The sequence below is a fragment of the Eschrichtius robustus genome, chromosome 5 (genome assembly GCF_028021215.1).
Source record: "Eschrichtius robustus isolate mEscRob2 chromosome 5, mEscRob2.pri, whole genome shotgun sequence".
NCBI lineage: Eukaryota > Metazoa > Chordata > Mammalia > Artiodactyla > Eschrichtiidae > Eschrichtius > Eschrichtius robustus.
In genome coordinates, this window is record NC_090828.1 from 82,690,958 (window position 1) to 82,705,673 (window position 14,716).

General features: G+C 35.0%; 1 protein-coding gene across 11 annotated transcripts in view; it reads right to left on the reverse strand.

Annotated features, from left to right (window-relative positions):
• The window catches only part of MBD5 (methyl-CpG binding domain protein 5), a 410,838-nt gene that overhangs the window by 346,948 nt on the left and 49,174 nt on the right, over positions 1–14,716 (reverse strand). The window contains exon 2 of one of the 11 annotated variants that reach the window (XM_068545146.1): positions 5,652–5,714. The exons of 9 other annotated variants lie outside the window; for them this stretch is intronic. The gene's annotated coding sequence lies outside the window, so the exon portion shown is untranslated. Of the gene's footprint in view, positions 1–1,268; positions 1,319–5,651; positions 5,715–14,716 lie in introns of those variants that run through there. One more of the 11 variants, XM_068545147.1, reaches the window with a different exon arrangement.

Here is a 14,716-nt window from a genome sequence, read left to right on the forward strand (position 1 = left end):
AATTCAATGACACTTTCTGAACGTTATTTTTCATTGCTTCTCAGGAGCTTTTGACTCAGCTCTTTCTTTGTCTTGGAGACACCAAATAGTTTTCCACCTATCTCACTGACTATTTGTTCTCTTCACCATCAGTGGTTCTCAACTTTGGCTGAATCACTGGGGAAGCTTTTGAAACATAGGATATCTCAGGACACATCAAGACTAACTGAATCACAATCCCTGGAGTGTGGAGCCTAGGTACCACATTTTTAGAAACCTCATTAGGTGATTTAGACACAGTGTGAAAATTAAGAACCTCTGTCTTAAATGTTGTCCACAGGGCTCTAGCACAAGCCCTCTTTCCTTCTTACAGTATGCATGTACAAACTCACCTACTCTTGTGGCTTAAGTTATGATCTATATGCTGATAAATCCCAAATCTGTATCTTCAGCTCAGATCTCTCTTCTGATTTCTAGACCTATATATGTATTCAAATCTTTCATTCACACAGAAACACTCTGATGGTTTATATGTTTGTATGTCTCGAACTCAAAATATCTCATACTAAATTAATCACTCCCCATCCCCCAAATAACTCGCTTATTACTGTTCTTCCAATGAACTACTAAATTCCAACAACTATAACTCTTAAATATCTCTCCAATCTATTACTTTCTATCCCTAGTCTTCCTACAGGTCACCATCATTGCTTAACTGGACTGATACTAGAGATTCTTAACTGGCCTCGCACCTACAATCTTGCTCTCCTTCAATCCATACTCTTCACTGCAACCAGAATGATTTTTCTGAAATGCAAACTTTATTACATTACTCTACTCACATTGCTCAAACTTTATCACGCTTTAAACCTTCCAGTGGCTTCTCCTCGCCTTCAGAATAATTTTCAAATACCTTAACACATGAATGTGCCCCTGCCTGCCCTCCCCCTACATTCAAAGCTCAAATACTGAATTTCCAGTTCTTTGAAGGGTCATCCTTCTCTCTCCTCTAAGCATTGGTACAAGATTATCCCTACCTGAAATAATTTTTCCATGTCTTTACTGGTCTAGGTAACTACTTACTTTTCAGGTCTCAATTTAAATGCCACAGCTTCCAGAGACACCTTTCCTATGTCCAGTCTGTGGTATAGGCCAGTGGCAGAGCTAGTGCTCAACAAATAGTCAAATGTACCTCCTCTGCATTTTCTAGCATGCCTTCCAGTAAGGTTGGGGGAATGAGGTTGATTTCTGGCCAGTAAGATGAGAGGAAAAAGAAGTAAACAACTTACAGGACTGTCCTTAAAAATGTCCAATTCTCTACCTTCCTACTTCCTCTGTCATGACACCTGAAGAAGCCACCTGAAGAAGCCACCTGAAGAAGCAAGATGGAGGAGAAATGCCTGATAAAAACTGGATATTACTTGTGTGAAAAGCAAATTCCTTGTGTAATAAATTACTGAGATATCTGGGTTAATTTGCTACCAAGATTAACCTAGCCTACACTTACTAATAACAATACAGGGCTTCTGTTATATACTCCCACAGGACTCCTTTACTACCTAGCATAGTTTGTTATTGCTTACCTGTCTGTCTGCCCAGATAAGACTCTTAGCATTTTAAGGAAAAGTTTTGTGCTTCTCCTGTTCCCAGCCTTATGTCTAGAATGTAGCATAGTGCTTGAAACTTACAAGGCATTAAGAAAATATTTTGGTACATGAATGAACGGATCAATATAACCTACTTTGTTTAGTAGAATACTGTAGTACCACCAGTTTGAATTTGTAAGTAATACTATATACCAGATATTTTATCTGCCATTATTTTTTCTGTATCTTTTAGTTAAAAGCAGCTATATATATTTTGTATCCTGTTTTAATTTTTTTCACTAAACATGAGGATGTACCTTTGTTATTACAAATTCATCATAAACATCATTTATAATGAGTACATAATAATCCTTTATATTTAAATATTGTCATGTACCTAAACATTTCCTGTTCATGGACATTTAGGCAGTTTCCTGCAAACAATTTCAGATGCAAGATAGTTTCTATCCTTGTTCAACTCACCTTTTGAATAATTTCCCTCACATTTTAAAGGTTTCATTTTCTTTTATACTGTAGTTTCCCTTAAAGCTAGAATTTTGTCTTAAAATTCTTATACATTTATGGTATGCCTTACTAGATGCCTTGAATTGAAAAAACATTGATAGTATGTATCGATTAAGTTTTTAATGGGGAAAAATTGAAGCTATCAATTCCAAAACAAAGGGTACTACCAGAGATTGCATAAATAAGACATCTAAAAAAACAAAATATAAACCCAATTATACTACAATTAAGAGGAGCATAACAGAAATGGAGACATAGCACTGACTCTGATGATTCTCTTGTTCTTCCTCCACTCCACCGTAATTCTCCAAAGATAAATGAAATTTTGATTCTAAGGACAGTAAGAGCCAAGGAAAGCACAATGCCTGGCATCAGTAGATCCAAGTTCAAGTTCTGGCCACTTCATTTAGTAGTTGCATGGCCTTATGCATAATCTCTCTGTAATTATATTATTTTTGAGAGAGGTGTATCTCTTTCTACAGCAGAGTTTCTCAGCCTAACACTACTGATATTTTTGGACTGGATAACTGTTTGTTGTTGGGGGCTGTCTTGTGCACTGTAAGATGTTTAGCACAGCATATCTGACCTCTACCCACTAGATGCCAGTAGTAATATCTTGCTACTCTCAGGTGAGGACAATCAAAAATATCTCCAAACATTGTGCAATGTGCCATGAGGAGCTGAGAACCACTGCTTTAAGATAAGGAAGAACAATACTTTATAGTTCTATAGCTTTTTCAGCAATTTATCCCCCATTTTTTCCAGAACATCTAACAAATTACCAGGTTAAATGTTTATAGTCTGTCTGCATCATTTTCCTTTTCCTTCTCTGTTCTCTTGTAATTAGCTTTTAAACAGTCAAAAGCATATCAAAGAAAGAAAGAAAAGGAAAAGAGTAAATGTTAAACTGATTATACAATTTGTCCTGGGGTAATTAAAATTTGATAATATTGCTCTTTTAACTCTTAACAATATTTCAATGACTTTTCTATATTCTCTTTTAAGAAGAAAAGGGTACTTCAATTTCCCTTCTCCCACACATGGTGGCTTTATAGCTCAGGGATCCCAATTAACATTTAACACTTGCAAACACTGAAAAACACCTGAAACTGCTTCTTCACTCTGAAATTTTTTTTTCCAACTCTGTTGAAGGTAGCAAGAATACTTCAAAAATAATCTAACTCAAATTAATGGTATTAATTTAAAAATGAGTATTATGCATGGAGACATATATTGCTCATAAGTAATTTGTATTTATACTATTCCACACACTCTCAAAACACTTTATAAATGTTAAATCTAATTATTAAATGTTCCCACCTTTCACAAGAAAGGAATAAATTTTAAGCACCTGAAAATAAAGTCTTCAAATAAAAGTATTTCTTTAAAATACACCCTATATTACTAAAGCACTTTAATACTAAATAAATCAAGTGTACTTTTCACTTAAATACAGATTGCATATGTATTAAAGGGATTAAATAATGCAACCAATAATATAAAATATGACAGGCGGTCAGCTATAAATCATTTCCCAGCAATTACATTTAATTTTGTATTCCCTTCAAGATCTAATGTAAAAATAACATAAGGAAGTAGTTTTAATTTCTAAAGCAATAGAATATGGGGAAATTTGTTCACTCTCAAATACTTCTTTAAATAATGTTATCTTAATATTCACTGTGTTCTTTCAAGAATTTGAAAATGAACATTTCTATGACAAACAACATTTTCCCACCTGTTAAAAAGAGTTGCTGAATCTGGATTTCTTAATTGTGATCCAACATTTTCAAGTGATTAGGCATATGCTGAGAGTAATGTTAACCTTTTAACTATATTTAGTGAAGAAAGAGTATAACTTGTGGTAATTTCATTTTTCATTTATTATTTATACCCTGCTAGCTTCCAGTAATGTTTTAAGATGATTCACCTGGTCTTTTACACTGGCGTTACGAGGCATCATCCAATGGTAGAAAAAGCACTGGCTTTGGAAACAGACACACTTAGGTTTGAAGCCTGTCTCTGGCATAGTACCCATGGAATTTTGGTCAAGTCACTTATCTTACTCTCTGAATAGCAGATTCTATACCTATTAGCTCTGATACTTGTATGTACGTGGCTTGTGGCTGCCATTCCATAAGTTACATTTCTTCCTCTTCAAAAATGGTTAGACTTTTAGAAAATTAAGCATATTATTTTTTATAATATTCTCTTCTAGATCAAAAAAGATAAGGCTTTGGTACTGTGCCTGATAGAAAAAACATCAATATCTCAAAATATCAACGCAGATGCCATTCTGGATTCATTCTTTTTTTTGAACTACTTTATATGTACTCATAACACTAAACTTAGCTGAACACTACTTAATGGGTACATATGAAAATGACAGTAGAAATCAATATTTCAAGACAGATAAAATTTAAGTGGGATTGTGAAAATATTTTTATGTCCCTGAGTAAACCTTCAGTTTAGAGCAATGGGCTTCAAATACAGGGCTCTGTGCTTAATTTTCCTTCTAAGATCTAGAGGAGATACTAGATTATACTACTCCTTAGAATGCCAATGCACCTCTTTGATCAAGCTTTGTCTGCAACTTATTAAAAATTTAATTACTCTTTGGAGCAGCTGGTCTCTGTTTTAATAAAAAACAGACTGCGAGGTCCCACCTCCAGAGTTTCTGATTCAATAGGTCTTGGGTAGGTCCTTGGAATTTGCTTTTCTATCAAAGTCCCAGGTGATGCTGATGCTGCTAGCCAGGTTATTTTAGCAGGCTATGAGAACCACTGGTCCAACTATCTCTAAATCTATATTATTCCTAGTTTTCTGTAATCTGAATAATCTGTTATATTTTCTAGACACAATTCATTCGTTTATTCCTACAGCTATTTCTTGGCTAGGCTGTTTAAGGTTCTGGTGATTAAGTGGTGAACAGGATAGACAAGGTTCCTGCTCCCATGGAGCTTACACTCTATTAGTTAGGGGGACAATAAATACATAAATAAACAGAAAAATACAGGATAGTAGTAAGTGCCGTAAACAGAATTAAAACAAGGTAATGTGACTTGAGTGATTTCTTTAGATTTGGTGGTGGCTGGAGAAGACTTTTCTAAGGAGTTAACATTTAAGCTGAGATCTGACTAACAAGAGCCACCTATGGAAAGACTGAGAGAACATTCTAGGTAGAGGGAACAACTTGTGTAAATGTTCTAAAGGAGAAACAAGTTTGGTGTGTCAAGAAATAGGTTAATTGGGATTGCAAATGAGGGTAGATAGATACTCAGGGGCCAAGTCAATCACATAGTATCATTTGGGATGGGGTAAATAGTTTGGAGAGTTTTCTGTAAGCGAAGACCTCCAATACACCATACTGAAAAATTCTGCCATTGGAGTACACATAATGAATACTGTAATTAATCTGATGGCATTGTATCTGTAAGAAAAGGTCTCACTGTCTCACTATATAATAATAGAATATACCACTAATTGGTCAAAGGATAGTAGGCATGGTCTAAAAAATTTAGGGCTAAAAACAAAAGTCAAAGGCTCAGAAGGCTCTGTTACCTATTAGCCACGTGATCAAGGACATGGTAAAATCTTCAGTTCTCTGGATCTCAATTTCCTCATCTATAAAAGGGAATAGAGTAAGTATCTCTAAAACTGTTATGAAGATTAAACAAGATAATGAATATATAATACCCAGTAATTACCCATTATTTTGTGGGTACTTAATAAAATGTTATTCCAGATCAGTCTCTTCTGCTCTTCCAGATAAATTCATCAGCTCAAAGCAATGAAAGAAGAATTGAAACATGCTAAGTTTTCAAGAAAACTCTTTCTTTTGTATCTGAATTTCCATAGCTTCAACTTCCTAATAATCCCATATCATTTAGTGTCTGTATCTGAATGTTTAAATGTTACAAAATAATAAACCTAAGAATAGCATGTATTTTAAATCAACGTACAAAAACCTATACACCAAATAAATGTTGCTCTATTCAAAGTACAGGATTACAGGGACTTCCCTCACGGTCCAATCGTTAAAACTCCATGCTCCCACTGCAGGGGGCATGGGTTTGATCCCTAGATCCCCAGTCGGGGAACTAAGATCCCACATGCCACAGGGTGCGGCCAAAAAACCCCAAAAGACAAAAAACAAAGTATAGGATTACAGGGCTACATTGTTCCGAATAGCTTTGAACCTTCTCTTCCAGAACTACTATACAAATCTATTTAAAAGCCCAACAGAATTCTACTGATTTTAAACTTTCACTTGTTTTTGACCAAGAAACAAAGCACAAAAACAAAACTTTGCTTATTAGACATTACTCAGAAAGACAGTTGCTTGTTAATTCAAACTTAGCCCTCAAAAAATGACTGATAATACAGATAACATTCAAAATGATGTCACACTGTTTAGACAACCTAAGGAGTTCCAAAAGTATTTAAGCAAAGCAACAGCACTGAAATAAGTACATAGCCTCTCATACGATTACTTTCTAAGAAAAGATACTTGTTTGCATGGAAAGTTTCTAGGAAATTCGTTTAAAAGCAGTGTACTAATATGTACATTATGTGTATACGTACAGGACAGAGTGAAACTGGGAAATCATTTACAGGAAAAGGTACTAATGGGTGTATTCCTTAGGAAACTGACTTGTCATATAAACTAATAATCTGCAAGAAAATAAAAGGTCATGATGGACAAGAAGCCATGCTTCTAGCTTTCCTAACTTCTTGGTAGTAGTGCTCTAATATTCTTTCTTCCTGGTGTCAGTTACTTAATAGCTTACCTATCATGTAGTTTTGAATAAAAACTTTTTTATGAAAGGAAAATTGAAAGACAGAGAAGAGTTAAGTGGATAGTTCCAAATTAAAGACAAAGGTAAAGTGGTACATAAGAAAGAAGGGAAAATAGTCGCATTACTTCCAAATAAACATGAGAATTACAGATGGTATAAATGGAAAAGGATTAGGCAGGGCAGTTCCTAGAGTCTAAAGATGAAAAGAATGATAGGGAAGCCAGAAGAAGCAAAAAGAACTCCATCTCCACCCTGCATCCTGTTGGTTAAAGGAGCCTTTAGCAATGGTCTGGGCCTGTTGGAATTGCTACTCTCACTGCATGATGGGATAAGTGAGACTCAGAAGTCACATGAAGGCTGCAGTAGTAGGGGTGTGTTTATGTTTGAGGACTGGCCAAGATGGAGTAAAGGAGATAGGTTCAATCTAAAAATATTTTATATAGAAACACTGCTAATATTATGCCTTAAATACACTATGGATTGATTAAAGGGACATAATACCACCAAGCATAACCACCAGGTAAAACAGCATTTCTATGATAAACAGATTCTGAGTGACAAAACTGAAATACAAATTACAGACTGCCTGTATTACTCTCTTCAGGATGATGAGGCCTGTCATAGTTAACAGTTACTAAGTATGTGACCCCAGGGTCACATGACTAAAACTACTAACAGACACAATACCTCTCACTCAAAACCACTGGGGCTAGCAGAATTTCAGCACTGATATATATGTATTTTTTTCTTAAATTTTAGAAAGGTAATATAGTGCATATAGTATATATGATGTGACATCCCCAGAGGTGACTGGGGCAGCACCTGAGAATCAAACACATAAATATTTCTGCAGTAAAATATAGCAGTATTCACATATGGGAAACATAAAGCCTACAAATAGCCTCACATAAACTCAGTTCTGGATTTGCCACCAACTGAGTTAAGTTCAAGTCAGATTTTGCTGCCTTAACTAAATACACTTTTACTTAATTTTTTATTTAAAAAGTGTGAGTTCCCTCCCTCCCCCCTCTGAACTTTTTAAAGTTCAGAATTATAGATAAGGGACTATGGACACATATCAGTATCTGCAAATGTTACTCTCTCAACGTGATCCATGGTCACCTTTAAAAAAGAAAATTTGGGGGGCTTCCTAACTAGCTAAAGACTATGTGACAATAGCCAAAAACTTTTAAAAGCCCTGGATATCAGAAATTGTTCTAGTGCCCAAGGAATCTTGCAAAGGTTTCAAAAGGCTGAGGTAATAACAACAGTTTCTCTTGGACTGGATGTTAGAAAATGCCATTATTCAAAATATGAGATTTAGATTAGCTTCTCTGCCACAATCAACAATAATTACTATAATAATTATAACAGTGATGTGGGAAACATTGCTTTACACTGGCTGCCAAGAAAACCAGTCATTCCTTGTTTCCTCACACTCAAGCAGAAATGCCCTGAACCTGGACGGTGTTTCTTAACCCTGCCCTTGTTTCAGTGGTCAGGACCTGCTGCTACTCAGACCAAATACATTTTTGTGACACAGAGGATCCATCCCTGCGTCAATCTGCCTAGTGTTTTCTTCTCCCTCCTTCCTACTGATCCCTTTTCTGCCAGCTTCTTAGTAGCTGGAACCTACTCACTTCTGCTTTCAGGGGCTTCTCTGACTTAAAATTAGACTACACCTTCTATTATTTGAGAATTTATATTCTCTCCAGGGTAGCTAATTTTCTGCTTGAAGCTCTGTGTTTGCAGAGACCTTCATTATCTGTCACCTCTTATCAGCCTAAATCAGCTTTGGTCCCAGGCTTCTCTTGGCCTGCCACATTCTGTGCCATTGGTAGGAAAAGAAATGCTGTTACTCTTCTGAAAGTATTGGTTTACAGTTATAAAATATGTACTCCTTCTATGTTTTCTCTTCTTCACAGATCTCCCCATCAACTTCCATAATCAAATACAATGGAAGCCATTAGCCAAATATTTCGAAAAAAGACAAAAACGTCATATTAGAAAAAAAAGAACAAATTTAAAGACAATCAAAAATGTTTAATACAACTCTTTAAAAACCCACTGTCATTAACAGTGTCAATTCTCAACCAAATAAATAAGGAAAAATGATGGCAACAAGAAAATGCTATTAGTTGGAGATGGAGGACAGGGGAGTGGATTGTTTGAGAATGAGAGAAAAAGGCCTCAGGGGGGAAAAAAAAATCAGCCACCATTAAATGGCAAAAATATTCTATAAATAGTAACAAGATAACCTGTATTTACATAATGGCTTTCTTCCAAAGAATTCATGGTGATGTATTTTTTTAAAGTGAAGACAATTTTTTCTTAAAGAAGATGAGCCAATATAGGGTAAGCTTGAATCACTCTTAAAAGTATATATTTGCACAGTGAAGGTTAATCGCTTGGTTCTAAAAAACAAAACAAAAAACACAGACTATTAAAGACATTGTTTTTTAATCTGCGACAAAGACTTTAACAGGCCCAAGTTTCCACTGAAAGATCAATGTAACATGATGAAAAATTTATACATACTGAAATAATGACTTGGAAATCAACAAACATTATACTGAAATATTTAAATATTTTAAAAAGTTATATTTTAAGAGGTAGAAAATAAGGGAAAATATTAACTAAGATCTGTCAAAATTGTTTTATTTATTCAATGGCTATTGTAATACAGTATCTTTTGTTTTATATGTCCTTCTTTTGGGAATATTTTAAATTCTAGTTGGGTGAATTTTATAATCCCAAAATAAAGATGAAGCTTCAGTTAGGCATGTCACAGGGAGTTGGTGGCATCTTACATGAGAAGAGAAGCATGGAAAAGCTTAGTTAGTTAAGTGATTTGCCCAATATTAATGGCAAAACGAGGCAGAGATCTTGTTATTTGACTTCAAGTCCAATGCTTTTAAGTACTACATAAATCTGTATTCTATAAAATGAAACTAAGTATTAAATTGCAAACAGGCAAAAAAAGACTTCATATAGTATTTCTAAGCCAGGTTTTCAATTTTTTTGTGCAATCTTTATCTAGCAGAAAAAAGTTTCCTGATAGCGAAAATGTGAAGGATTAAAAAATATTTTTTATAAATGATATAAACAATGGATAAAAAGAGAAATATTTCAATAAGGGCATGGTAGAATACAGGGCCTTGATTGGGACGCTCTATATCTAATTTTTTGGTGAAATATGTTAAGTGAATATTATAAAGTGAAAAATATACAAAATATACTTGGGGGGAAGCATGTATGATATCTTTTCATCTTCTCATTTAAAACATTTTTAACAAAGTATGTTTAGTGACTCTCAATCAAGCAGAGGTTGATTTAAAATCATAAATAATATTAATATGCAATCAATCCTTTTACAAAAATATTTTCCACTTGAGAGTATTTCCCAATGTTTCAAAAGTCATATTCTCTTTCATAATCAAAATCAACCAACCAAAAAGTGGCTTTGTGAATATGGTTATATCTTGATTTTTGAAACAAAATTCCTTAACATATTACAGAGCAGATATACTGGATGGTTAGTAAGAGCAAAGGGGCAACACAAATTTTATACATTTGACTTTTAATTTCACTTGTGGTGGAAATCAGCAAATATGAGCAATAACAGAGTTCAGATTCTGGGACTGAACAGACTTGGATTTGAACCTCCACTCTCTCACACAGTGCCTGAATAACTATGGCCATTGACTTCTTTGTGCCCATTTCTTCATAAATTTGTTGTGAGAATCATAGGAAATCATGCCTAAATGGCCAAGAAGAACATTGGTTACAATTATTAACAAGATTTTTATAGGGGATAACCTACTCATTTTGTTGGAAACATGCCAAATGGTCTTGAAATTATGCCGAGGCTACCAGCAAAAAGGTAAGATTATCTTATTCCTTTTTGGGTTGCAAATGCACAAGACAGTTATGTAATAAAAACCTACTTCTCCTGAAATCACATGCAGATTAAGGAATGCAAGTATAACAATTGTATAAGTATGAGGTTAATGTTTAATCCTTCAACTGGATAGAAAGCTCCGTAAGGTTTCGGACCATGTTTGTTTCTTTTACCACTTACACTAATACCTAGCACAGCTCTGGTGCATGGTAGTGGACTCAGTAAATATCTGTTGAATGAATAAGTGAATGAATGAGCTAATGTCAATCAGAGAAGATACAGAAAGGCCAAAAAATGAATAATGGGAAATATGACCATCTGAGATGAAGAACAATCAACAATGAGATGCTGGTGGTCCTGGGAAAATGGCAAAGACCTGAGGAGTTTAGAGAACCTATGAGAGTCTAAAGGAATAAAGAGACTTGAAGGAAGCTTGACAGGGAGATGGATATGTGCTCTAGGAAAGGGAAGATACCACAGAAAACACTGAATGAGTGACAAGAATCAGAAAATTCAGGTTTCATAATGAGAGATCCTGTCATATAAACATTCCAGTGGTTCTGGAGAGAGCAGTTTCAGCCTAAAACTATAGAGGTGTAGGACTAGAGAAAGGAAATTATACTTTCACAAAGTCTAAAGAATCCATGAAAAATGCCTCTGGTTTTGCACAAGAAGGGCAAAATATTCCCTTAAAGAGGAAAGATGGATGGAAGGACACAGCAACCAAAAAGAATGAGGCTACAGAACAAAAGAAAGCAGAAAGATTCAGAAGAGTCTAAAAATTATTTACATAGTATCACACTAATGAATAAAAGGAAATGAGTATACTGGCCATGAGGAAGATTAAATGATTTACCTCCTAAATTAATGTAATCACCTTCAAAATGAGCAGTTACTGATATTTTGTATGGTTTGTGTGCTAAGATACCTGAAATTCCCCCACAAAAGCATGAGTGACAGTGCAGTAGGCACTAGGTGGAAGAAACAGAAGGATTAAAGCTATGATTCTGGGGTCGACCCACAGTTGGGTGCATCAGATCATCTGAGCATGCCCGGAACCACCTGGGAAGCCTTCTGAGTGAGTGCCGCCTTGGGTTGTGCTGCAATACAGGGTCCATTTACAGAAAGCAGATTAGGATTTATGGGATGTGCCTATCACCTCTCTGCCCTGCGAACTGTACAGCAGTCCCTTGGTATGTGCATGGGAGTGGTTCCAGGACCCGATGTGGATCTGCAGATGCTTAAGTTCCATAGTCGGCCCTTCCACAAATGTGGAACTCGCCGATACCGAGGGCCAACTATACTCTCATTCCTCCTCAGAGCGAGATGTTTTGCTACGAGTAATGGGTATGTAACTGCTTATCAAGGTTGATTTCGCTTGGCTCCATGTTGATACATTCTCTATAGTTCAAGGTATCTTTAATCCTTGTGACAAATTTCATATTCCTCTGGTTTTACAGCTTAAACCAGGGGAGATAGTAAGGGAACAGAGAACATAAGTAATTTACACTGGAACATAATTAATTAGGAGTTAACTGCATATCTCATGTGTTATTTATTTGCTCATTCAACATATACTTATTTTGCTACTACTATATCCCAGAACGATTATAAATGCTAGGGCTATAACAATTTAAAAAGACGAGAACCCTATCCTTGCAGAGTTTTTATTCAGGTGTTTGGGGGAATGCAAAGGTTTGGAGACAACAAACAAGTTAACATTTATTTAACCGCTTTTACATTGCCTAGAACTCTGACTTTATGAGCCATGAGCTGCTTCTTATACTGATATATATACTCTAAAGGAAGTATGGTCTTTTGGGTACTTGAATTATCCTTACATTTAATATAAGTGCCTTTGAAACATTTGCCATAATTAGAAGCAGCAAATGCTTTTCTATATTTAATCCTAGCTTCCTTTATTGCATTTTGTAAAAATATATTTATTCTTCTCATCATAAAAGTAACAACCATATTACAGAAATATTGGAATCTAGAAGAAAGGGAAAAAAGGGCCCTAATTTTAGCACCTTAATACAAATCATTCAGGATTTCACTACATTTCCTTCTAACATTTTTAATGTTTAAATAGTTGTATGTTTACATAGTAGTAATTATAATATGTAATACTTTTGAATACTTTTGTTTTCTTTTAAGCATTTTCTCCTTACTTCATAATTCTTGTTTACTTTAAAATTTAGTAGATCCAAAAAAGAAATGATACAAATGAACGTATTTACAAAACAGAAACGGACTCACAGACTTAGAGAATGAACTTATGGTTACCAGGGGGGAAGGGTGAAGGGAAGGGATAGTCAGGGAGTTTGGGATTGACAGGTACACACTGCTATATTTAAAAAGGATAACCAACAAGGACCTACTGTATAGCACAGGGAGCTCTGCCCAATGTTGTGTGGCAGCCTGGATGGGAGGGGAGTCTGGGGGAAAATGAATACATGTACACGTACGGTTGAGTAGCTTTGCTGTGCACCTGAAACTATCACACAACATTGTTAATCGGCTATACTCCAATATAAAATAAAAAGTTAAAAAAAAATTTAGTAGATCCACAAATTAGCGAAAAAGCCACATATGTATTTACCTTTCTCCCAGACCATCTAAAAACTTTAAGAATGAATGTAAAAAGTCTATTTTAAGCCTAACCAGTCTTTAAATTGGGGCTTAATGCTAAAGGTTTTAGGCCTAAACAATGCTAGGTCAAAATGTGATGTTAGATATATTTTTTTAAAGTATTATTATATATAGTAAGTGTTGTATTTACATTAGCACACATTTCTACTTTAGATATGCTGTTGGATAAAACAGGAAAATCAATGAGATCATTTTTTTCAATAATAAACATTTATTTAGCAACTAGTAAAATACTAGGTTCCAAACATATAACTCGAAAGTTCAGAAAACTAAAGAATCACACTTTCAAAATAAAAGAATATTTATACAAATTAAACTACTGCTTCTCTCATGACTCTACATTCCTGGATCATTTTCTGATGTTAGCTGAAACTTGCTAGCTGTAGAAGACATGTCTAAAACTAAATACAGAATACACTGAATTTCCATATATACTAATTTTATTGAAGGGTTATGATTTTAAGACATCTCTTGCATCACAAGATATAAACGCCTCAGCTGGACGACTACTCACTCATAAATTTAGTATATGAATACATGTCTCTTCTAACTGAGGGAAAGATTAATCAGTTGCCCCTAAATCCATACCTTCAGACTTCGCCTTCACTTTGATTCTAAACTTCCTTTACACAATAAGACTAAGGTTTTTGTTTGTCTGTTTTGTTTTGATTTTGTCTCAATAATCCCCAAAGATCCACTAGAGATAAAGTAGTATTTATTAACACGCAAACATGCTTTATTAAATTAAAATTAAATTAGCTTCTGTGATCTGGACACTAATGAAAATATGCAAAGGCAAGTTTTAATAGGCAGGAGAGTGGTCACAGCTATAATTGAGATAGGGATGCCATGGATGGACAGGGACTGCCTCTCTGACTTGAGACTCAAAGGCACACAGAAAATGGTTTATTTTCTGTATTCACCCACTAACAAAAAATATTCTATGAAGCTTCACTTTCTCTAGTTTGCATTATCAAAACTGACTTTGCTTCTCTAACTACAATATCCTCAGGGGTAGTTACTCCTGCCAACACTACTGTCACCCTCTAAAACATTTGAAAGTCACTGACATAAGACTGATATAAAAGAGGATAACGCCGATATAAGTTAGGTCTAACCCAGTACTCAGGATATTGACAACACAAAGCCAATGGTTTTGACATTGGCAGATAGAGTCAAAGTATTCACAATTCTGCTGAAATTCCAGGTCAGCACTTTATGAATTAGAACTGGCCTGGGTGGCAATGAATAACTTCAGATACTTGATCATTTCA